Below are 27,392 nucleotides of genomic sequence, written 5' to 3'. Positions count from 1 at the left end.
TAATATTTAACAGAGAACTAGATAGAGGCCGACGACTTCGAAGTAGATCTCGCATGCGCTGGATGAGTGTTGTCGACGAGGATGCCAAAGCAGCGGGTGTAAGGCGAGATTAAAGAGAAGCAGCCCAAGACCGAGTTTTGTGAAGACGTATTCTGGATTCGGCATAGGATCTCAACGATCTGTTGTCATAAAAGTATGTAAGTAAGTAAGAATATAGAACGTTCATTTTGGCCTTAGTATTCATTCAGTTAGAGACTATTATCATAAGAGTAATTTGCTTAAACTCCCTTAGCGTTCGAAGGTGACCTGTTTGCTATTGTATTCCTTTGAATGAAAAAACAATGGCATTCAATACAACATGGCATCCATAGTCGTTGTATGGCACTGAGAGACAGACGCTGATGTTTGCTGAGTTAAGCTTGAGCCGTCACCACGTTCGCCTTGAAGCAAGAAGAACGTAGGACTAAACAAAGGTGATGTATGATCAGATTGCCTGCTATGGTGTCCCCCCCCATGTCTTGAGATTTCGATTGTTCGTTGTAGCAAAGTCGGAAAATGAATATTATATGTATATGAAATAGAGACATGAAGCTCAATGTGCCGCGAACCGAAACGTGTCGGGATAAAGATGGAGGAATCTTGACGGATGAACGTGGGTGGATCGACAGATGCAAACAGTATTACGATGAATGCCTGAATGGCAGAAAATCAAGACGGTAGGATGATGAGGGCAGAAGAACAAGACTGCTAGAGGAGCGATTCATCATAACAGGTTAAGGAGACAAACCGACTCCCACGATAGGTGAAGTTAAGGATGTCATCAAGGATCGATAGGACTCGCATAGGCAGTAGCGTAGCAATCGACAGCGATAAAGTGGTGGTGGTGGTGGATGTAATCGTGTACCTCGGATCATTGGTAACGTCAAACAACAACTGCAGCAGAGAAATTTGCAGACGTATTGTAGCCGGAAGTCTTGCCTATTACCAACTTCACAAAATCCCTTGGGTTCTGGTAATCTGTACTTCCATACCAAGTGTACTTGCAAGCGCTGGCCATCGTCGGTGAAGTATGTGAGGATAGTATATGGTGACAAAGGATAAGCCACGAGCTGGTGCAACTCGTACCGACTTCACTAATCACGCTGGATTCGCAGGCCCAGTACCGTGATGAGTGTCGGTGCATTTTGTGAGATAGTGTGATCTCTTGTAATCAACCCAATGGTCTAAACTCAAACCTAGCCGGTACACATAGGAGTATTTATCCCAATAAGCTGATCGAAACTCAGGCCTTCAAAATATGTGATTTTCAAACATGGTATTATGGAACCTCCAAGCTGTTATTCCACGGTGAAGGTGTGTCATGACGTGATGTGCTTCTCCTGGTGGGGGTGGTGGAAAGGTGAGTTAATTTCGATTAAAAAAATTACGTGACGTACTTAATGGATGTCACCTTAATTTGCATTTTCTCTAGTTTGGTTTAGACGTTGGTTTGAATATTCCTATGCGCGTTGTAGGAAAATATCTAACATGGTAAATATGGTTAGAGATCTTGGTAAAGTCGATTTTCACCGATGAGAAATCAATTTAACTAATTTCAGCTTACCATACAATCTAGTATCTAAATTCTAACTTGTATAATATTTTTTAAAACTATGTTTAAAATTATATTCTGTTGTATTCTCTACAATATTCAATTTAACAAGAAATCCAAAATTCTTGATGTTTTATGTATTTATAAGACAAGTGACATAAAAAAAAATTCAATATCGACAATTTCATGAACAACAAAATTGGACAAAACATTTGCAACAGAAATCGTTCAATTATTTGAAGCATTGGCGACCTTCATTTTATCGACACATAGACAAATAATCATCATAATTCCCAGATGGTCTCGAGGTACGATGCTGGCCTAACAAACCAGTCGTCATAGGTTCGAGTCTAGTCTCGGGAGAGATTGTTATTGTCAGTAGGATCGTAGCGCTAGCCCAGCAATTTTCCTGTACACTAAACAGTCGGTTGCGAAGTCTGTGTATAAATAAACAGAAGGTCAAGTTCCGAATCGGAATGTACCACCAAGGCTTAGTTTTTTCAGACAAATAATCATTCTGTAGATGACGGCGTAGCAGTCCAATTTTGACAAACACAAATACATGCATGATCATTACAGTCATGCCGAAAAATTTGTTTTAACAAGCGACTTTTCGTGTTGGGTTCTTATACTGTTGGTTTCTTTCGTAGAGAAAAATCAAGTGCTGAATAAATTAATATTACAATAGAAGTTTTTTTCGCATATTTCTTGTAGAAAGAAGATAATCATCTAATTATTAGATTTATTTCGATAAACCCAAATGATTGTATATTCTGTATCATTTGCATTGCAAATCAGAAAAAAGGCTCCCGACAGCCTCGAATTGGAGTTAAGAATGAAAATTATCCATGGTATCGAGCCGGACAATCATACGACGTGCCGTTGAGGCCGGAAAATTCTCTCGACGCCCTGCGAAAAAATCTCTCAATCTCAATCTCATATTGGCTGGACTCTGCAGAAATGGCGTTCTTTTCAGTGATGAGTCTAAGTTCAATAAATTTGGGAGACGGAATTTATTGCGTACGCCGACCGGTCGGAAAGCGTTTAGATCGGCGGTACTGTCAAATGACTTTGAAACAAGGCAGAGATAACAAAGATTGTCTAGGGATTTTTCTCTGCCAACGGTCTTGGTTCGATTCATCGGACCGTATCCGGATCTTGACCCGATTAAGAACCTTTGGAAAAATCGATCCCGCAGAGGTACATTGTTTTGAAGGTGGGTTTGATTAAGTATTCATGATAAATATTAGTAAATAATGAGTTTGTGTGGCCAATCACAAATGAGCCGTTGAGAACAAAAGTGGTACATGTGCCATTAAGTAAATTTTTCAGGAGACGCGATAAACGAAAACACTTAAATAGTAAATTATTTTCAACAATTTTTCCCAACATAACTGCACTAAATCATTGCTGGAAAGGTGTCAGAAGACGGTACATGAAAGGATAATTTCATTCATTAATGATAACTCATTCATTTAATGGTGACTTCACAACACTATTAGAAATTTGTAATTTTATTTGCTAGGATTTGTTTGCTTTCGCAATTAGGACTTATCATTCGTAGAGATTTAAACCTACTTTTCAAACAAGGCAAATAAACTTACAACTATCCCAATTTCTAACTTATTGGCTATAAAGAGAGCTTATCGTAGCAATTGAGGATTGCAACGATTTTTGTCGAAAATTGGTAATAATTTTATTTGACATAGCTTCTAATGTTTCAACACCAATAAGTCTATGTAAAACGAGTGTACCAAACCAGGAAGGACGTTTCAAAATCATTTTCAGAATTTTATTCTGAATCCTATGAAGCGTTTTCTTTCTTTTTTTTATTCTCGCTTATTTTCCGTCGGTCTAGTTCCGCCACTGTTGTTGTGCCAATCACCGACGCCCGGGGAGGCGACTCCACCCAGGACCCTAACTCACGACCCGTTGATTAACGGACCGGCGCCAACGGCTTTACTTCCTCATGCGATGGAAGGCGTGATCCCAGAGATTTTTCGCCTCAGAAAATCTCCCGGTGTCGGCTAGGATTGAATCTAGACCAGTTGGGTTGGTTGTGAGTGGATCACGCCACCTCACAACCATCGACACCTATGTCGGCGGTGGAATTCGAACCCAGGCGTCGAGCGTGGTTGGCGGAGCCGTTACCAACCACGCTACGCCCCCACTGCACAGGGGTTACCGTGATCAGCAAGGCGGTTCCCCCAGGGCGAGGCCTTTCCATTGCGTTTTCTTTCTTGTTAAACAACAACTTGACCAGATTGGTACAACACAAAGCATTGCTGGTCTAAAAATTTGTTTGTAAACCAAAATTCATTATTTAAACAAAGTTTAGATCTCCTGTTAACCCATTCCCGGCGGAGAGAAATCGGATTTTACCTCGAAAAATGACCTTCAAGCTCGTATTACTAAGCAACCACAAGCACAATTGACACAAACTGTATTGCATATTGTAGATCGATCTCTTCTCTAACCGTATCAAATAGTTGCGTTGTTCAAAACTGCAAGTATAATTGTTGAAATACAATCAAAGTTAAGATGTCAGGTGATGCCATGGGTTTTTGAGCCTTTTGTTCATTGAATACAAGAAAACGTTCACCATCTTTTAAATCTGGAATAGGCTTTGAAGTTTCTTAAGAACCTTCGACAGCTTCCAAAAGGGTTTTGAATATGGTTTCAATTTTTCAACTTTATTCTCAAAATTTTGATTTCTCAGAAGAGTAAATCAATGTTTAATCTCTTTCTGTAAATCTTTATAAATAGTTTTAAAAACAGAGTCACGAGAACGTTGATATTGACGTCTGCGGACATTTTTCAAACAAATTAGAAGTTGAGGATTTTCATCAATTATTGGTGAATCAAATTTTACTTGAGCCTTTGGAACAGATTAATTCCTGACATCAATAATTGCACATTTTAATGCTTTCAAAGCGGAATCAATATTGAGTTCGCTTTGCAAATTTAGCTCATTATTGAAATTATTTTCAATATGAGTTTCATATCTTTCCCAATTAGCCTTTTTTTTTTCTTCACAATCTCAATTAGCCTTGTTATAATTAAAAACAGAGCTCATAGGGTTTAAAATTGATTCATGTGATATCGAAAAAGTTATTGGAAGATGGTCAGAATCAAAGTCAGCATGTGTGATCAATTCACTACATACATGACTTTGATTTGTTAGCATCAAATCAATTGTTCATGGATTCCTTACACAAGAAAAACATATAGGACTATTCGGAGATAAAATAGAATAATGTCCTGAGGAACATTTATTGAATAAAATTTTGTCGTTAGAATTACTTTGAGAATAATTCTATGACCGATGTTTAGCGTTAAAATCGCCGATTATAAAAAAATTTAACGATTTCTGGTAAGTTTTGTAAATCACCTTCAAAATAGATTTTGTGTTCGCATTGGTATAAATACGCTGCGGCAATAAAAAAATTTCCAATTCAGTTTGAACATCAATTCCCAAAGTTTCAATAACTTTCGTCTCAAGATGGGGGAGAGCATGATGTTTGATTCGGTGATGGATTACAATTGCGATGGCGATGGATTAGAATTGGATATTTTAATTTAATGTTAGGATTCAAAAAAGTTTCAGTAATAATTGCAATGTGCACATTATTTACTGTTAAAAATTAAAAAGCTCATTTTCATTGGCTTTCAATGAGGAGGCATTCCAATTTAAAATTTTGAATCATTGTTAAATTTTAAATTAGAAACGATTTCAAATGTAAAATTTGTTCCAATTTGAATTGCTTCAAACATGGAATTTGCCTGCAACATGGCGCTCATAAGATCGAACATTGCCTGTTGCAGAAAAGAAAGTTTACCTGCCGTAATAGGCCACCGGCAGTTGACTTTAAAAAAATATTAAAAAATACGTTAAACGGGTATGCAAAGGAGTATAAAAATTGGGCGGTACTAGTACGCTTGGAGAATTATGTTTTGAAGTTTGTTTTGATGGGGAAATTGAATTTTGTTTACCCTGCCTTGCCTTAACAATGGCTAAACGGACAGGGCATTCGTATAAATTTGATATATGGTTGCCGTTACAGTTGTTACAGCGAATTTTGTTTACCCTGCCTTGCCTTAACAATGGCTAAACGGACAGGGCATTAGTATAAATTTGATATATGGTTGCCGTTACAGTTGTTACAGCGAACATTTGTACACTAAGGTCACTTTTTACGCGGATTCCGGAATTTACGCGTTTTTTTTACGTTTTTTTTACCTTTCAGTTGCTCGAAAAAATATTCATCTCAAATAGTTTTTGTATTCATTGTCGTTCTACAAAATATTTTGGTTTATTTTTACGTAAAATAATAAATTTCTAAGCTTCAAGTAATAACCATGCTAGCGTTCTTCGGCTACTAAACTTGCGCTTCTCTGGATTTGAGGCTTAGGTTACAATTTCGAACACACTTCATCACAGTCGAACTCAAAACTCTGAAAAAACTTTTATACAACGGCAAATTAAAAAAAAACACAGACTCGAAAAATTAGTCTGTAAAATTCGCACATTCAGTATTTCTGATGTTACTAAAAACTTCGTTTGAGTTATGCATGCGTTACAGCAAGAAGATAGTTACACGCTATCAGAAAACGACGCATGTGCGTGTTCTCTGTTTTGAGTGTAGTATTCGTTTCTCCCTCCCAGCTTTTCACCCCCGCCAAACTTCCTATAAATTTCCCATTTCACCCACACATTATATAAAGCATGTACCTTGTCAAAATTTAACCTCACTGAGGTTAAAATGAATTAAATAGTTTACAAGGGAAACTCCAGTTCTCTGACTGTTTTCACCACGTGATTTTCCTTGTCAGTTAAATACTGAACAAGACGATTACGGCAAAATATCAAAAAGATTTTCGATGCAGACACTCGAATTTTCCGAGAGTTCTCTCTTTTTTCTCGTAGTGATGCGCGGTTCCTTTTTTCGCCCTGTCATGTCAGGTGATACGAAAAAAGTTCAATACGAATATTAAATTTAAAAGTAGGTAGTCTTGATAAAGACTGATGTGAAATAACTTTCAGGTAGTCTTTAAAAGACACACTGACAAAACACAAACTTCGAAGCTATAGGCAGTCAAAGACCAGTCCACAAGCAACCGAAAACACGTCTGATCTGTAGGACAGTTCAAAGCGCACTGCGCAGAGGTACATTATTGAAAACCTGGTCGAGTCTTTGTCTCAAAGATGCAAAGCTGTAACTGACGATAAAGGACGAAATATTAAAAGCTAACATTGACTCGTTGAACGTTGTTGCAAAGTTGCAATTGTTTTGTCCTGGAGAATCACCTCTGATTTGCATTTTTGTTACAAAAATACATGGCTGTTTACTTTGGACTATATAAGAACCTGCGTCAGCTCATACCAGTCATCAGTTAACAAGTGGAAGGCCACTAGAACGGTCCTGAATAATTAGCAGTAGAAGCGGTGGTGGATTCCAGTGGCGAAAGTGAGCGACAGCAGGTACCAGCGGTGGCAGCAGGCAGCAGCGGCGGAGGTAGTGGGCAGCTGCATTTCATCATTCAGTTCAGCTCCCTTTCGATCTTAGTTGGACCCCACCAGCGGTAATCCAATTCAGATATCGTTGGGTGAATACAGCCAGAAGCTGCACAAGCCAGCACCGCCACTAGGAAAGCTACCGCCATATAGCGTGTGTGCACATATAGCGTATCTGCATAGCTATGACATTTGCGATAGGGTTGATAGCTAACACATGTGTATCGATAGCTATAGCTGTTGCATGTGTATGGCTAGCCTATAGCGTGTGTAAGATATAGCATGTGTAGCATACTATAGCTATTGCGTGTATATCTTTAGCGTGTGTACGGATAGTTATAGCGTGTGTGTGGATAGCTGTTGCGTGTGTAATGATTAGTTATGGCGTATGTATGGACAGTTATAGCACATGTTTGGATAGCTTATGCGTGTGTATAGATAGTTGTAGCGGATGTATGGATAGGATTAGTGTGTGTATGGAAAACTTTTGCGTGTGTATGGATAGCTATAGCATGTGTGTATAAAAAACTATAGTGTGTATAAAAACTATGTGTGTATAGATAGTTATAGCATGTGTGTTGATAACTATAGCGGGTGTTTATCGAAGATTATTATTATCATTAAAAATAATATGGGTATTCATGTCGAGCTCGTAAACAAATACCCAGCCGTAAAAATACTCACCTCCATTGACGAGTAATGGAAGATACACAGTTTACGGCTGGGTATTCGTATACGAGCTCGATGTGAAGACCCCTAATAAAACGTTTTAACGAACACAGTTGTAAATTTGATTTTACGAGGATAAAATACTGCCGATGAATGATCAACTCTTATTTACTAGAAATTTCATTTATATCAAAACAGGTTCTTTTGAGTATCATAAATTATTGGTAAAAAGAGTTGAAATTTTTCTTAATGAGCATTCATTAAACTTTCGTTTTTGTTTCTCGGTGCACGGTTTGTTTCTCGCAGACAGAGAAAAAAACAAACTTGTCGCTATTGTGAAAAATAACAAAACAATTAGAAATGCTTTAAATCACAATTGAAGAAGTTAACATATTTTCCTGTCACTCGCTAAAACCTAGATAACAACTACTGAAAAACGTGTAATTGAGCTCTTGCTATTTTGAGTTATTGAAATGAACGTATTTATTTCAAAATACATGAAGTGATATGCTGGGCTGGAGCTAACTTAGCATAAGTTTTATCGATTTAATGTCGAACAAATTTTGAATTTAAAATTTTCGCTTGAATTGTTCTGGTATTTAATTTCAGATAGTTTCGTTGAGTTTGCTTTTTGCTTAGATAGAAAAATTTTACCCAATTCGCTAGATTAAATGATTGTCTTGGTAGTGCAGCTACGAACAAAGGTTTGATTCGAATATGTATGAAATGACAGATTTGTTTCAATGGAATATAAGAATACCGGAGTTCAACATCATGCGGTCGTGTCTTGAATACCACCCTCCTACTTTTTTTGAAATTGACTTTCAGCAGATTTTATACGACCAGTTTATTCTATATTCTTTATTTGTTAAAAATTCATCTGACAAAAATGGTCTTTTTTTTTTTTAAATATAGGGGGGGAGTTTGTAATGATTTATTTATGTACTAAAATATCTATTCAGAATTAGTATTGTGTGTTCTGCCACAAATGGTGAAATTTCAACACTATTATATATATTTGTACGCTTTTTAGTATTATTGAATGTTATTAGCTTTCGCAGTTAAGATAATGTAATTGTAGGAAAATTATTAAACCTACTTGTCAAGAAAAAAAAGGGAATAAAAGGAATAAAACGAAAAAAAAAATAAACTTGAAATAAACTTAAAACTATCTTACTGACTATAAAGTGAGCTAATCGTTGCAATTGAGGATTGCAACGATTTTTGTCGGAATTTGTTGATAATTTGGCTTGACATATTTTCTAATGTTTCTACATTAGTGAGCCTATGTAGCTCGTTCGTGCTAAACCAGGGAGGACGCTTCAAAATCATTTTCAAAAGTTTATTCTGAATCCTTTGAAGTGTCTTCTTCCTGGTTGCACAACAACTTGTCCAGATGGGAACTGCATATAACATTGTTGGTCTAAATATTTGTTTGTAAATTAACAGTTTATTCTTGAGACAAAGTCTAGAATTCCTGTTGATAAGAGGATATAAACATTTGATATACTTATTGCACTTTGACTGGATATTTTCAATGTGCTCCTTGAAAGTAAGGTTCTTATCATAAATGAGCCCTAAGTATTTAACTTGATCAGACCAATTTAAGACCACACCGTTCATCTTAATAACGTGGTTATGGGTGGGTTTGAGAAATGAAACTCTTGGCTTATGAGGAAAAATAATTAACTGTGTTTTTGAAGCATTAGGGGAAATCTTCCATTTTTGTAAGTATGAAGAAAATATATCTAAACTTTTTTTAAGCCGACTGCATATAACACGAAGGCTTTTTCCTTTTGCGGAAATGCTTGTATCGTCACAAAACAGAGATTTCTCACAACCTGGTGGTAAATCAGGAAGATCAGAAGTAAAAATGTTATATAAGATTGGGCCCAACATACTCCCCTGAGGCACACCAGCTCTAACAGGCAATCTATTAGATTTACCATTTAGATAGTTAACCTGGAGAGTGCGGTCAGTTAAATAACTTTGTATCATTTTTGTGAGGTAAAGCGGAAAACTGAAATTTGACATTTTAGCTATTCAACCTTTATGCCAAACACTGTCGAATGCCTTTTCTATATCTAGAAGAGCAACTCCAGTCGAATAGCCTTCAGATTTATTAGTTCGAATCATATTTGTTACTCTAAGTAACTGATGAGTAGTGGAATGCCCATGGCGAAAACCAAACTGCTCATTTGCAAAAATTGAGTTCTCATTAATATGTGTTATCATTCTATTAAGAATTATTTTTTCAAAAAGTTTGCTAATAGAGGAAAGTAAACTAATTGGTCGATAACTTGATGCCTCAGCTGGATTCTTTTCAGGTTTTAAAATTGGAGTGACTTTGGCATTTTTCCATTTCGTAGGAAAATGCGCTAGTGCAAAGCATCTGTTAGAAATTTTTACCAAGAAATTTAAAGAGTTTTCGGGAAGTCTTTTGATGAGGATATAGAAAATCCCATCATCTCCTGGTGCTTTCATGTTTTTGAATTTTTTGAGAATGGTTCGCACCTCATTCTAGTTTGTCTCCAATACCTCTTCGGAAAGAAATTCTTGGGTGGTGATCTGAACATACTATTGGTTTACTTCATTTTCAATAGGACTTACTACGTTCAAATTGGAGTTATGAACACTCTCAAACTGCTGAGCAAGTTTTTGAGATTTTTGTTCATTCGTTAGAAAAATGCAATCACCATCTTTAAGGACTGGAATGGGCTTCGAGGGTTTCTTAAGAACCTTCGAGAGCTTCCAGAAAGGTTTTGAATAAGGTTTTAGTTGTTCAACTTCTCTCATGAAATTCTCATTTCGCAAGAGAGTGAATCTATGTTGAATTGCCTTTTGTAATTCTTGAAAAATAATTTTCAAAGCAGTATCACGAGATCTTTGGTATTGACGTCTCCGTATGTTCTTCAAACGTATAAGAAGTTGAAGTTCACTGTCAATAATTGGTGCATTAAATTTCACTCTTACCTTAGGAACTGATAAATTCCGGGTATCATATCGTAGAACGATATCTATCCCAATTAGTCTTGTGATAATTTAACACAGATCTAGTGGGATTTAAAATAGTTTCATGGGTAATAGAAAATGTTATGGGAAGATGATCAGAATCAAAGTCAGCATGAGTTAATGAATCACTGCATAAGTGGCTTTGATTTGTTAGTACCAAATCAATTGTAGATGTATTCCTAATAGAAGAACAACATGTAGGACCATTTGGAAATTAAACTGAATAAAATCCAGCCGAGCAATCATTAAACAATATTTTTCCATTGGAATTGCTTTGAGCATTATTCCAAGATCGATGTTTCGCATTAAAATCACCGATGATTAAAAATTTAGATTTATTTCTTGTGAGTTTTTGCAAATCTCCCTTGAAATAATTTTTTCGCTCACCAGTGCATTGAAAAGGCAAATACACTGCGGCTATAAATAAAATACCAATACTTGTTTCAATTTCAATTCCCAAACTCTCGATAACTTTGGTTTCAAGATGGGGTAAAACACGATGTTTTATTCGACGGTGGATAACTATTGCAACTCCACCACCGGCAACATCAATTCTATCAAACCTATGAACTATAAAATTTGGGTTCTTTTTTAGTTTAATATTTGGCTTTAAAAGCGTTTCAGTCACAACTGCAATATGCACATCGTGGACTGTTAAAAAATTGAAAAATTCATCCTCTTTCGCTTTTAAAGAGCGAGCATTCCAATTTAGAAAATTTACAGCATTATTTAAAATCATTGCTGAATTTCAATTTCATAACAATATTAGTTGTAAATTTTATACTTTCTTGAACAGCCTCGTACATCGAGTTACTGTTCAACAAAACGGACATTAGCTGCAGCATGGATTGTTGTAGGTATTCAATCTTTTCGGGAGTTGGATTACCTAAATCAATACTGGCTGACTTTTCAGCACCAAACACGAATGGTTTGTTACTGTTTGAATTTGAAATATTACCTGAAAGGACATATGAACAGCCTGGTGTTGCCTGAACAGGATTATTTTTCTGAAATTTGTTATCTGAATTCAAATTATTACCTACAGACACTCCTGCTAATGAAAGTGCTGGTGATGCCTGAACAGTACTGAAAGTCTTTTGATTACCCACATTGACAACAGGTTGTTTATAATTCCTACGTTGTCTAGAAGCAATAATTTTTGACCTTACAGGACAATTAAAGAAATTAGATTTGTGATTTCCCCCACAATTTACACATTTGAAACTATTAGTGATCTCTTTCACGGGGCAGATATCTTTCGTGTGACTAGTGTCACCACAAATCATTCATTTTGCAGCGATATGGCAGTTTCGAGTTCGATGACCATAGGCTTGACAATTCCGACATTGCGTAAGATTATGGATTTCTCCATGTCTCTTGAAATTTTCCCACTTTATTCGCACGTTGAATAAAACACGTGCTTTTTCTAAACATTTTAAATTATGTACTTTGGTACGATCAAAATGTACAAAGTAATTTTCCTGGTGTATTCCAGTTTGAAAAATTTTGGCATTTGCCTTTCGTTTCATCAAAATTACTTGGTTGGGGGCAAAACCAATGATTCTGACAAACAATCTATGATTTCATCAATACTTTGATCATTTGAGAGACCTTTCAACACAGCCTTAAACGGTCTCTCGTTTTAGGCATCAAAAGAGTAAAATTTATACATCTTTTCAGTCAAATACTGTAAATGATGTTTATGCCCATCAAAAGATTCGGCCAAAATACGAATTTCGCCTTGGCGACCAATTTGAAAATTAACTTTCACATTCGATAGAAATGATGAAAGTTCTGATCGAAATGCTTTAAAGTTTGCTACAAATACCACAATAGGTGGAACTTTAACCTTCTTCATAACGGCTTTATGCTTAGTATGAGAAGTTTGGAATTCTAGATCCCCAACAGAAGAAAGAATATCATACCTGTTAGTCGAAATTTCAGTGTCACTTGGAGGAGATGCCTCACGTTTCCTTGATGCCGCATCAAAGCGAGCTTTTTTATTTTTTCCAGGCATAACTGGACAACTTCCCTACACTTTCACTTCACTAATAGAAGTAGAGTAGAAATATCTCGAACCAAATTAATTCACCAAACACTCGTTAACTTTAAAAACAAATTTATTACTTTGCCTTTCAACAGGTAGTCTTTTAAAAATTGCCTGTTGAAAGCGAAAAACAAAATTTTAATATCTCTCGGTAGCCTAAGACTTAGCTTCGAGCTGTTGGTAAAATGGACAAAAATGGTCTTAATGAATGAATGCATGAGACCAGTTGCAAATGTTTTGTCCAAAATTGTAACTACCTGTGCTTTTCCTCATCAGTCGAAAAACCGAAATTTGGACCGCTTTGATGCATCAATTCTCAGTTCAACTGAAATTTCGTATGATGACATTTAGAGAAGACGAAACTTTGGAGCACTACCGCTAAACGAAATTCGAAGGTCAATTTGTTTTCCATACGTTCCATTAGGCCCAGCTCAAAAATTTCTAAGTAATAATATAAAAATGAACAGCTCTGGTAACTTGTTGGTAAATGATACTATACGTTACGCGGAACTAAACTTCGAAAATAATGAAGGTTGTGATGACAGGACTGTTGTTGGGCTACTGTTGTTTTATAACGAACATCAATTCGAAATTATTTTTTTCCACAATCATGTGGCTTCCTCACCTACTGAACTAGCACATTTAACAGCTCATTGGCTTATTTTCAAACTTTGACGCTTGGCCCTAGCTGAATAAATTTTCGTGTACACTTTTGTGAATTAGTCGGTTTGTATTTAGGAATTTATGATTTCCCCGTAAAAACGCGAACGCGAAAAATAAGAGATGTCTACTCGCGTTGCATGCTTGCTTCGATCTCATCAGCAGAATTCTCACAATGCGAATTAAGTAAGTTATGTCAAATTCGTTTTTACGGCAGGACTATCCCGTCCCGGACTACGTTTTGCAGCTGAAAAAAAAAACACTTTCCGAGCAGTTGCAATGGTGTGCGTAATACCAGAGGTAACTGACGGACTGTCCGGGACAGAAAAAGGATAGTCCGGGATAGTCCGGAAAATGTAAAAAAAACAGTGATAAAAGTGAAAAAACAGTGATAGTGAAAGTGTAGTCCGCGGGGTAGCTACACCGCAAAAACGAAAACGACATTACATAGTATTTTGTTGGTTCCATAATTGTTATTGTTCTTTCTCAAACTCCAAAACACGCGGTTAAAATACAAACAATTCAAATAAAATGTTGAACAATGAACTCTATTTTCAAAAACTTCCACGGTAACCAATGGCTTCAAAAATCGTTGTTAACAGTCAACATGTATAGTTTTCATACAAAAATATGAAATACGAATATGTAAAAGAATGGCTTTCAAAGGAATTCTAAACTATGTTTTTTAATCTTATGATAAATTTGAAAAGTTGTTAAATGACATCAGTTCCACATGATAAAAATTTTAAAAATCAAGTGATGGCATTCTCTACAAATTTAGTATAAAATGTTTTATTTTGGTTTTTATTTTGTCCAAGTCTAGAGTTTAATCTTCTATAAATCGTCCAAAGACAACATATTTGCAAAGATGAGAGTTTTTAAAATGTATTCTTTTGAAGATTTCTACTAAATATGTCCGTTGGATAAATTACACTTGTGTCAAAATGGTTCGAAAACCTGTGTTATAGTGATGTATTCTCTAATCGAAACCTAATACAAAGCTTCATACAAATGAAAAAGACTCATTTTTTGTATGTATTGCTGTATTAAATATCAAAAAGCGTTTATTCACGTGCACGCATTCACATAAACAGTCAATTCTATGTCTAATTGGTGGTGCCGATGAGAGCAATGAAATAAAAAAAGGTTTGTAGAAGTACTCACAATAAATCATTTATAATACTTCTCCTGTGCGGTGGCAGTTAACCGCATCAAACACCAAATGTACCGCCCAATGTTGTTGGCTGGACCTTTGGGATCACGCAGGCTGACTAGTTTGGCATCTCTGTGTATGCTCGCACAGCTCTGCGTTTGACTAAAGACTACACTGGTGGCTGTAATCCGTGCGCACCGGCTAGCAGAAAAAATAGTTCTGAGTAAGCTTATAAGCATAGCCTTCTCAGTAATGCCGTTGTACGGATGTTTCTTTGGTCTGTCAACAAAAGTAGTGCTCCGTTAGTTTACTGTATAAAAAGTGTTAGCCAAACGGCCAAAAACTGTGAATCACCTTTCGTTCCTAATGGAACAAGGGGCGATGTCACCGACGTTAACTTAAAGAGGCACAGTTCACCACTGCATCCTTTCGTTTAGTGATCTATTTTATGTTCAGCTGATGGGAGTGTGGTACCTGTTGTAGTGACCATGAGAGAAAATGCCTTATCAGAGTAACGATTAATTAAAATTAACATTATATACCATGCGGAGTGCTTTGATGTTCCACTCCTCAGGAAAATATAAACATATGTAATTAAAAATAAAAAGTTCAAAGCAGATTGCCGGTACGAAGTGTGTAGTCATTTAACGCTGCTACTACCGACTAGTTGAGAATGAAACGTTCATAAAGGATGTCTCAAAGAGATTTAGGTAAAACCATCAGAAAGGGGTGAATAGATTCGCCGGGTTCCCATTTATGGACGCGCATTTATTTCTTATGGGCTTGAACCATGAGGTTGTCACCGCTGCCGCGAAAGAAGTTGTCGGCATCTGATTGAAACCGTAAAGAGGAAGAAGGTTTCAGGGGAAGAATCGATAGATGATTATATGCTGATCGTACCTGAGAGATAAAGTTTTTTTTCTCCAATGTGCTTTAAGTGGCTACTGTGCGGCGATGGGCAGCCTTTGAGACTATTGATTCCTGAATAATCAAATAAAATAGCGACAATGTTTTGTCGTAAAATGCTGTATCAAATTGGAAACGCAAAGGTGATTTTGGCTTATGTCCTCTGTCTCAATTAAAATTTAATGCTGTGGATGTGCTATTAACAGCATCACCGTGGTAGGGGTAGACCAGTATTACTACATAGTAACAGTTCGAATGTAATATAGGAATAGATTTGCAGAAAAGCTTTGTTGAATAAACTTACTTTCTTGAACCAAACAAACAATGATCAATAACGATTTTAAAGCGAAAATTAGAAACCAAAACTTGCTCCGCTCGGGTTTAACCGATACCAAAAAATCTTCGGTTAGTTTATTTAGTTATACAGTATCTTTTGTATAATATTCGGAACTAAGTGTTATTGTTACCCGTAGATCTACGTTGGGGTCGTTTTCGACTCAATATTTTTTGGGAATCGGTATTTGCAGAATCGGTTATAATATTTAGCTGATTTTTTTTTTCTTTGTTGCTTGAGCATTCAGGCATCAAAACAAACCCTATCCAGGTGTTTTCCGCTAGATGGTCCTATTCGACCCGTCATATTGTAGCAAAGTATATAAAAATTACTAAAAAATATTACATCTCATCCCGTCAGATTATTCTCACAAACACTATCATGTCAGTCATAAAAAATCTTCAGTTTTCTATGAGTTATGGAAACTTTGTTTCATTTTGAGTTGTTACTCATTGTTGATTGTCTTAAAACAACAACGAGAATACAAATATCGTACCAGTGCATCAACTAGTGGTGAAGTTTGTGATTAATGGTAAGATATTGATTGATATTTTCGTAAATAGAAAACTCACTCTCTCATCGTTCAGACAGGTTTCAGAGGTTAACCCTATCCCCACGGGTGATGCCATACATCATCATTTGACAGTAGAGATGGTCGGGTATGGGAAATTTGTTACCCGTACCCGACCCGTACCCGACTTATTGAGAATTTTCAAATCCGTACCCGACCCGAACCCGAAGTCGGGTTTGTTTAAAATACCCGTACCCGACCCGAACCCGAAAATTGTTTTTTCCAACTACCCGTACCCGAAAGAAAAATACCCCGAAATTGCCGGTACCCGACCCCTACCCGACCCGTCCTGGATTTTTTTTTTTTTCAAAATACCTGGTTACCTAGTACATTTTTTGCACTGATTGTCATATGTGGTTCCTCGAGATGATGGCCGGAGCTAGGCTAGAACCGATTGTTCATGTGAACGAATGTTAATGAACCCAGAGTTCCAGGCGACATATTGGTTCTCCTTGAATCCAGCGTAGCACCTGTCACTGAGAACGTCCGCTCGTCTGATGTTGAAAAATTTGACCATATTTATCATGCAGCAAAATATCTATTCATAACTGTGTACAGAGAATTTGGGTTCCATTTTTCGTGTTAGTTACCTCATATTAAAAATGATCAAGGATTTTAATTATTTATTTTGTATGTATACGTATGATTCATATAAAATACTGGAAATTTTTATTTTGTTTTCGAGAGATCAATGAAAATTCAATAAAATTTTTTTTGAAAGATTCGTAATAACTTTATAATGAACCAGATCGAAACAACTAGAAGATCAGGATAAATTACTCTATAGTGGACCCCTTTATTTTATTAATTTGTGTTTGTGATGCAGGCTGGCTGGACAAGATGTTTCCAGATGGAAGTTTTCTGAAAATCACTCGAGTTTTCACATACAATGAATTAATCTGGCGGGTGGTCCACTTTGGGGAAGGCAGCCACTATATATTAATTTACCCTACTAGAACAACACGGAGAATGATGAGAAATGCATGTCTGGTAGAGTTTAAAATAAACGACGAGTTTTATGTGTACATCGTAGCAACCTGGAATCTAAAATTCGATATAACACAGATATTTTTGTACATGCGGCATCCCTGATCATAGTGCAAACCAAGACCTGGGAGGAAGAAACGAATACTACACTAAAAATCGGTCGAAACAGATGAAACGGACATTTGTCGTTTTTTGATAGCGTGTAAGTATCTTCCTACTGTAACCCGAGCATGACTCGAACTAAGTTTTTAGTAACATTAGGAATACTAAATGTGCAAATTTGTCTGTAAAACACAGATTTTTCTAGTCAGTTTCTTCAGATTTTTAAGTTTATATATATTTACGCAGACCTTCTTATTTTTTTTTCACACATTTATTTGACACGATTTCGCAGACTTGCGCAGAGTTGCAATAATTTTACAATTTTATACCTCACTATTCTGTGAAACGAAAATCAACATTCAACCGTGATGAAGTGTATAGTTCGAAACTGTTACCAAACGACAGTTTTTTTGATACCCGAGTAATAATTACGTAGGAGGTATTCCACATATTACACGTTTTAACCACAAAAATGCCTTAAAAATCGGCAAACTTTCAAAACTCGTAGCTTACCAAGGGACAGAAATATTATGTTTCAGAAAATATTATTAATTTTTTTGCGTGTATGGATGTTATCATGATAAGTATTTTTCGAATAAGTCCACGGTCAAATAAAATGCAATCATCCTTCCACAGTGATGACGTTGCCGGTGTAGATTCAAAATTGTCGCTACATAAAACAGAAGTTGGTTAAGCAATGCCTCAAATTTCAAAAGATAGCCGGCTTGCACCGTAAATCCAGAAAGCGCAGGTTTAATAATCGAAATACGCTGAGAGAATCATTACTGAAAGTTTATGAAATTAATTTTTTTACGTAAAAATAAACCAAAATTTTTTGGGTAACCACACTGAATACAAAAAAAAAAAGGCGTTGAATATTTTATCAAGTAAGGCGATACCTTCAAGTTATTACAATTCCTGCTGCTAAAAGATGCTTTTTCTCTTGGTTCAAATCGACAACTCATTCCGATTCATTTGACTTTTCCACAGCTTCGTATCCGTTTTTCCCTCCCAGACCAAGACTATGCTAAAACACCTAGGCTTGAAAAGTTAATAATTAAATTCACATAATGCACGAAAATCGAATTACCCGTACCCGACCCGAACCCGACCAGTTAAGAATTTTTCAAACCCGTACCCGACCCGAACCCGAAGCCTTGGTTTTTAAATTACCCGTACCCGACCCGAACCCGAAAAATATTTTGTGGCGTTACCCGAAACCCGACCCGAACCCGTCGGGTACGGGTCGGGTACGGGTCGGGTACGGGTATCGGGTAAAAATACCCGTACCCGACCATCTCTACTTGACAGGTCTTCTCAAATTGCGTCGCAATACGCAAAATACGCAACCTCTGAGCACAAAACTCTCTTGAATGGTTAAAGAGAAGATTGAACTTCTCAGTTTGTGTTAGTTAGGTGTTAGTACTACAGCTGTGAGCATGGATTATTTTACTGTTGCGTAAAAACTTTAAAAATCGCAAAATGGCGAGACGTCACAGGGAAACGAAATAAATATAAATGGGTTGAAAATAAAATGAGTTGCGCCAAAGGTTTTTTTCCTGAGCCAAATTATAGCGACTGCGTGGTACCTGCTTTTGAATTATTTGAAAAGATCTTTGAATTAGATATTTTTGAAATGATTGTTAAATGCACTAAAAAAGAGCAAAGAAATCCTCGAATTACTGTTGATGAAATAAAAGTTTTCATTCATGAATATTTCTGTGTATAATTGGGTAGCAGATAGAGAAAATTATATGGAATAGGGAGAGTGACATGCATAGTGCAATGTTTAGCGGAGCAATGTAGAGAGATCGATTTAGACTAATCTCTCGTTTTATCCATTTTACGACTGATAACGATTTAAACATTCATGTCAAAATGTGGAAATTAGGGCCATTGACAGGTCGCTTATGCAAAAATTTCCACAACAATGTTCACCCAGAACAAAATTCATCTTATGATGAATCAATGATTGCCTATTTCGGAAGGCACAGCTGTAAACAGTTTATAGAAGGAAAGCCTTTGCGTTTCGGTTACAAGGTTTGGTGTCTGAATACTCCCTCGGGATATCTTGTATCATTTGAAATTTATCAGGGAGAGAATACACGCATACACCCTGGTTTGGAGAGAAACTACGGAAAATGCATTGCACCTTTGCTTCAGATGGCTCATTCACAACCAGAAAATTTAAAAGTTTTGCCATTCTGTTTTTATTTTGATTACCTATCTGTTTACTGGTATTCCGGCACTAAACTATCTGCAAGAACTTGGATTCAATGGTACAACTGCTATTGCTTTCAAATCAAGCTATGAAAGCAAAGCCGCGAGGTCATATTGAATATTCAGAAATCAAGCATTATAATATCTCGATAACCAAATGGACGGATAACAAATGTGTGGCAGTAGCATCTACATTGTATTAAAAACTTCACTTAGTAAGGCCAAACGGTTTTGCCGCTCTGAAAGAAAGCATGTAATCGTTTCACGTCCATCATCGGTAGAAAACTACAACAGATTCATGGGTGGAACCAATCGCATGGATCAAAATGTTGGATTTTATAGGATTGATAAATCCAATTCTGGTAAATTATTTCCATAAACTGTTTTTTAGATACACATTATTATTTATAGGAGTAAGGAAAAATAAGTGGTGGTGGTCATTTTTTACATGGTTCATTGATGTTTCAATACGAAATGCATGATTACTTAAACGCAAAAGTGGAAAAAAGAGCCGTAACTTAACCCAGCTTGAGTTTCGTCATGCAATCGCACACCATTATTGTATAAAATTTTCGGATGCATAAAAAATTCAACAAAAGAGAATCAAGTTTAATATTTCCGAAGAAACTCGTTTTGATGGAATATCGCATTATGAAGTCATTAGCGATACACGACGACGATGCGGTTACCATAATTGCAAAATTCAAACAAGAACAAAATCTGAAAAATGTGACTTAGGACTTTGTACGAGTTGTTTCAAATCTTATCAAACGATTCGTGATGGTGCTATTTAACTCCTTTTTATTGAATAAAACTAAATTATAACTAAAGAAATTATAACAAAATGTAAAATGTTTGAGCAACAGTTTTTGTTTTGTTTTTCACTTCGTCTATATAACGCTTTCTGGCGAGTGATGCCATTGTGTTTGGACCTTTAGGCACATTAGCCTGTACGTGCTCTCGAGTTTGCCACGATGGCATGAGGTACCCAAAACCTTGGACCACACTGGCCCTCCATACCTGAGTATGAACGTAGTCACGCTAGCAAGGACTTTGCGCCTACTGCTACGGACCACTGGGCTGTTTGCCATCATGCGAGATAATGCCGCTACAACCATGGAAGCTTTCTTGCAGGTATAATCGACGTGGCTCCCGATAGTGAGCTTGTCATCGATCATAACCCCCAGAAGCTTCAAGGAACGTTTTGAGGCGATAGTGCATGCACCAGCCCAGATCGATGCCTGCTGCTCCGTCTTCCTATTATTTACAACGATGACCTCTGTCTTGTGGTGCGCTAGCTTTAGTTTTCTGGAGTGCATCCAATCTTTCACTACGCGTATGGATAGCGCGGCCTTTGACTCCGCCTCTATAATTGACTCGCCGTAGACCTCAAGAGTTATATCATCGGCGAAGCCCATAATCACCACTCCTGGAGGGAGTGTTAGTTTTAACACGTCATCATACATGGCATTCCACAATATCGGACCCAGGATGGAACCTTGCGGTACACCTGCGGTAGCTAGGAAGCTTTTCTGACCCTCGTTTGTGTTATACACTAGCACTCGATTCTGAAAGTAGTTACCCAGAATCTTGTACAACGGCGCCGGCACTCTGAGACTCTGTAGCGCTAAGGCTATGGAGTCCCAGCTGGCACTGCTAAACACGTTTTTCACGTCGAGCGTGACAATCGCACAGCAACGAATGCCCCTCCTTTTACGTTGGATTGCAACCTCAGCCGTTCTGGAGACGGAGAGAATTGCATCCACCGCAGACCTACCTTTTCGAAAACCGAACTGGTTGCTTGATAGACCGGTCTCACTTTCTGTGTATTTCACCAGTCTATTGAGGATTACCCTCTCAAGTACCTTGCCCGCTGTATCCAGCAGACAGATTGGTCGAAGGTCGGGAAACTACCAGGTGACCCATCGGCAACAGCACCAGCCTATGTCGCTTCCACACGTCCGAGAAGAGGCAGTCGTCAAGGCATTTCTGCATGACCGCCTTGAACAACCCGGGAGCTTCCTTAATGGCCGTCTTGATGGCCAAGTTCGGGATTCCATCGGTGCCTTGCCTATCTTCAGGGAGTTTGCGATCTTTTTTTTTTATAAAGGTGGCGGGGAAATCTGCAAACAGACACCTGAGAAGAGAACTCAGGGTGTGGGGATGAGACTGGGGGAGAGATGCTGGGGTAGTTACACTCGCCCAGGCACCTACTGATCCCTGTCCCGACCCACTAAAACCCCTCCAGTCTCCAGCCCTGGTCTTCCCGGAACGACGGTTAAGTATTACGTCGGGGAGTGGCTTTTGTGCGTGAGGCACCCTCTTTACTCTTATAACCTCCTAGCTAACTACCTGGAGACTGGTAATTAGCTACCACTGGCGTGTTGGTGGTTGACCCGCCACACACGTTGCAGCTCCAGAACAATCTGAGAGGCGGCCACACAGACCGCGTTCCAGATGTCCGGGTCGTCGCACATCCTCCGGACTAGATTGTCCGGAGTAGTGCCAGGCCCGCTCACAGCTATCATGTTGCTCCTCGCTCTTACGAAACGGGGGCATACGAAGAAGACAAGCTCAGCAGTCTCCTCCTCCTCCACGCACTCGGGACACATGGGGGATACCGCGTGTCCGAACCTGTGCAGATATTGCCTGAAACAACCATGGCCTGACAGGATTTGTGTCAGGTGGAAGTTCACTTCACCATGACGTCTCCCGACCCAGCCGGATATCTCCGGTATGAGTCGGTGCGTCCATCTGCCCTTTGTGGAGTTGGACCATTCCCGCTGCCAGCGGAGCATCGAGAGTAACCTTCTGGTACCTCGTATGCCCCTTGTGTCACGTTGGTCGAAACACTCTCTGTCCTCCTTGATGGCGATGCTGATAGGCATCATGCCGTACAAGACACAGATTGCATCGTATGACACCGTACGATACGCACTCGCAACTCTCAGGCACATGAGCCTGTAGGTACTTTCCAGTTTACCACGGTAACTGTTAGTACCTAGCGCTCTGGACCACACTGGCCCACCATACCTAAGTATGGACGAAACCACGCTGGCAAGAAGTCTTCGCTTGCTGCCATAAACCACTGAGTTATTGGACATCATACGAGATAGTGCTGCAATAGCCGATGAGGCCCTCTTACAGGCATAGTCGACGTGACTCACGAACGTGAGCTTGTCGTCCACCATAACCCCCAAGAGCTTCAGGGATCGCTTCGAGGTGATGGTGCAGTCTCCGACTCTGACCACCGCCTGTTGCTCCGATTTACGGTTGTTCACAACCGTGACCTCCGTCTTATGATGCCCGAGCTCCAGTTTCCTGAAGCGCATCCAGTCCTCGACCTTGCGTATACAGTGCACGGCCGTCAACTCGACCTCCTCGATAGACTCGCCGTAAACCTCAAGCGTTATGTCGTCTGCAAAGCCGATGATCACAACCCCTACAGGGAACTTGAGTTTCAACACTCCGTCATACATGACATTCCACAACACCGGGCCCAGGATAGAACCTTGCGGAACTCCTGCGGTAATTGGGACGCACTTCTGACCCTCCTCCGTGTCGTAAACAAGTACTCGATTCTGGAAATAATTTTCCAGAATCTTGTACAGCGACACCGGTACATGGATGCTCCTGAGCGCGAGCGCTTTGGAGTCCCAACTGGCACTATTGAACGCATTCTTCACGTCGAGCGTGACGATTGCGCAGTAGCGTATTCCCCTTCTCTTGCGCTGGATTGCTACCTCCGCCGTCTTGATGACGGAAGAGATTGCGTCCAGCGTGGACCTGCCCTTCCAGAAGCCGAACTGGTTACTTGCCAGACCGTGTACACCCTCCGTGTACCTCACCAATCTGTTGAGGATGATCCTCTCAAGCACCTTGCCCGCGGTGTCCAGCAGGCAGATAGGCCTATATGCCGATGGGTCCCCTGGCGGTTTGCCAGCCTTCGGCAATAAGACCAGTCTCTGCCGCTTCCACCTGTCCGGAAAGAGACAGTCATCCAGGCACCTCTGCATGACTGCCCTGAACAGCCCGGGGCCGTTTTTATCGCCAGGTTAGGGATACCATCCGGTCCCGGTGCCTTGCTCACCTTTAGGGATTTGGCGATCACGATGAGTTCCTCATTCGTAACCCTTGCCTCCTCCCCTGCCTCGACACGGCTGTCGTCGCTCACGGATTGGATGCTCGGCAGGTTGGCCGACCATCTCTGGTCTATGTCTGAGATACTGGAACGTCGGACGTGAGACTGGACCGCCGGAGGCCAAGGACTTGGCTCGTGGCGTGGAAAGAGTCCCTCGATGATACGCTCCAGCATCGCTGGTGATCGCTCTGCAGGCGCCAGCGCGCTTTTAGTCTTGGCCATTACGATCCTGTAGGCGTCACCCCACGGATTTGTATTGGCACTCGCACATAGTCTATCGAAGCAGGCCCTCTTGCTGGCCTTTATCGCACTCTTTAGCATCGATCTTGCCGAACTGATTGCTGCGCGGCGCTCTGTCCTCTCTTCTTCGTTTCGCGCACGCTGCATCCTCCGTCTTGCACGGAGGCACGCACTGCGAAGGTCGGCTATCGCGTCCGTCCACCAGTAAACCGGTGGCTTTCCATTCCTAGGTTGGCGAGTCCTAGGCATGGTGGCGTCGCACGCTCGCGATAGCATAGCAACTAGTTGGTCAGCAGTCGGGCGGAGCCAACTGCCCCCCTCGCGCTCCCTTCTCATTGCCTTCTCGAATACCTCGGCATCAAAGTGCGATGTCTTCCACCCGCGAACGGTCGGAGTGTTGGCTCTACCCGTCGCTTGCCGCCTCTCGTTGTTGTCTACACTATAACAGACCGCCTGGTGGTCGCTATTAGTGTAGCCATCTTCTACCCTCCAGTTCTTGATCAGTCCTGGTCTGGAGAACGTCACGTCGATGATCGACTCCGCACCATTTCTGCTAAATGTACTTTTGTTCCCAACGTTGGCCAGATCAAGGTTGAGCTTTGCAAAAGCCCCAAACAGGATCTGGCCCCTCTGGTTCGTGGAGCGACTTCCCCACTCAACAGCCCAAGCGTTGAAGTCGCCCGCCACCACCAACGGCGTTAGGCCCGTTAGCTCCATGGATAGGAGGTCGACCATCTGGGTGAACCTTTCGGTAGACCAACGTGGCGGAGCATAGCAACTGCAGTAGAACACTCCGTTCACCTTAGCAACTACGTACCCTTCTTCTGAGGTTGAGACAACCTCCTGAACCGGGAACTTGCTCGTCGTACATATGGCCGCCAAACTGGACTTATCCGCAACCCAGTTACCGTTTCCGGGAGGGATGCGGTAGGGATCCGATATGACGGCGATGTCCGACAACGACTCAGTGGCTGCTTGGTGTAGCAGCTGCTGAGCCGCGAAGCAATGGTTCAGGTTCAGTTGCGTCACCCTTACGCCCGTGGTTTCGCAGCCGGCTTACCAGTGTTTGGCGTCCCGTTTCCCGGAACATACCATGCACTTGGGAGACTCCCCACAGTCCTTTGATTTATGGCCTGCACCTCCACGTCGCCTGCACAGCTGGCTCCTATCGGGCCCCTTGCAGGTCCAGGACTTATGTCCGCCCTCGAAGCACCGGAAGCAAATGTCTGGTTGCTGAAGTATGCCCAGAGGACATACAGACCATCCGACCTTCAACTTGCCCTCTTTCAGGGCCAGGTTAGCCGACGGTAGTCGGAAGCTAGCTATCTGGGTCCCCGCCGGACCTTTGCGGAGGCGGATTGACTCCTTAGCCACCTCCACCCCGCACTTCGCTTTTAGGGCTTGTGCAATGTCGCACCCCTCAGTGATTTCGTCCAGGTTTTTAAACTGGAGAGTCACTTCTGAGGTGAGTGCCCGCACTTGCACCTCCTTCCCTAGGACCTTTTCAGCTACCGTTTTGTAGGTAGCCCCCTTGTTCTTGGCGTCCTTCCGGAGCTCAAGTATCATCTCGCCAGTGCGAGATCGGCGGATACTCCGCACATCCGCTCCCAGATCCTTGAGCTGGGTTTCCCCCATCATCTTCTTCAAGACTTCTGAGTACTTCGACCCATCCGTCTTGAGTATGGAGAATCACCCCTACTCCGCGCCTTTTTGACCTTTTTTGGTCCTCTGGCCGCTCCGCCATCATGTCGCGTCGCACCTTCCCGACGCTTCCTACCCTCTACGGTAGTCCAAGGGTTGCTCGTAGCCTCCACCTGTGCCTTTTCCGCGGGAGTAGCACGACCAATCGTTTCTTGGTGTTCCCGGGGGCCGTTTCCCCCGGGGACTGCCTCGTTCGCTTAGCGACCTGCCCCGTGGAGCAGACCGACGCGAACGAGGGGGCGTCTGTCTGCACCTCTTTAGAAGCAGTCGCCCTCCCGGTCCTGGCCGCTTTCTCGGCCGCCTTCACCCGAGCTACGAGTTCTTCGTGCTCTTTTCTGGCTTCATCAATGGTGCTCCGAAGCAGGAAGAGGCTCTGCTTCAGGTCGCCAGCGATGTTTCGCCTGTTCGCCAAGAACTCGATTATGGCATCGAGTTGTTCAGACAGCGCCGCCACTCTTGGCCGCGTGTCCATACACCTTTCGACGGCCTTGACTAGCAAGGGACCGTCTACCGAGATGTCTGGTGTGGACACCGACGGATTCGCCGTTTTTCCACCTCCAGACTTCGCCGCATCCGTCTCAGCCTTCTTCTGCGGAGACCGCTGGATGCCACCTCTTGCGAAGGGATTTTGTAATCCCTCCGCACTCGTCTCTTTCGTTTTGAATGTGTTCATCTTGATGTTAAATGGGTCCCCCTTCCAGCCGCTATCCTTGTCCATGGTGGAGTAGTCGCCTATGTGGTCCCATGGTGGTCTATGCCGAAGCAGTGAGGTCATGGCTAGGGTTAGCAGTCATGGCGCCTTATGGGCAACTATGACTCCACCGACCGGCGCAAGTCAGGAACAACCATCTGATCCTACTCCTGCCTGATTCCCACCAGGCAATAGACTCGGAACGTACTGGAAGGCCTGCCAGGTTTTATGGGACGGAGACCCCTGCACCGGGTACCACCTCGCCATTTCAAGCCGTTGTCACACGACTTCACTAAGGGAGCTCGATGCAGGTGCCAGCCCGAGGGTGCGGTACCATTCCGAAATCCAGCTCATATCCGTTCACTATGCTGCCAGTTGCTATAATCGGGACCTTACTGGCATCAGTCCCGATGGGCGGGTAAGTGCTTTTGGGTGTTGGGAGCGGCTCTATTCGCTCCGTCAGAGGTGCTTCCGGGTGATTGTGGCTTTTGCGAGGGAGTTTGCGATCTCGATCAATTCATCTTCTGTCACCCTTACCGTCATCCTTACATCGTCTGCCTCTGCATGACTGCCGTCACTCAAGTTGGTGGTGGCTCGTCAGCCGGAGGCCAGAGACTTGGTTCGTGGCTTGAGAAGAGGCCCTGAATGATCGTTTCTTTCGTGCCAACATTAACCAAGTCTAAGTTGAGCTTTGCCAAAGTTTCCATCAAAATCTGGCCCCTCTGGTTTGTACAGCGACTTCTCCACTCAACCGTCAGTTCAGCGGTAGCTTGATCGATCATCTGTGCGAACATTTCAGTAGACCAACTCGGTGGAGCATAGCAACTGCAATAGAATACTCCATCCACTTTG

The sequence above is a fragment of the Wyeomyia smithii genome, chromosome 2, assembly GCF_029784165.1.
Source record: "Wyeomyia smithii strain HCP4-BCI-WySm-NY-G18 chromosome 2, ASM2978416v1, whole genome shotgun sequence".
Classification (NCBI taxonomy): Eukaryota; Metazoa; Arthropoda; class Insecta; order Diptera; family Culicidae; genus Wyeomyia; species Wyeomyia smithii.
Note: the sequence above shows the minus strand (reverse complement) of the source record.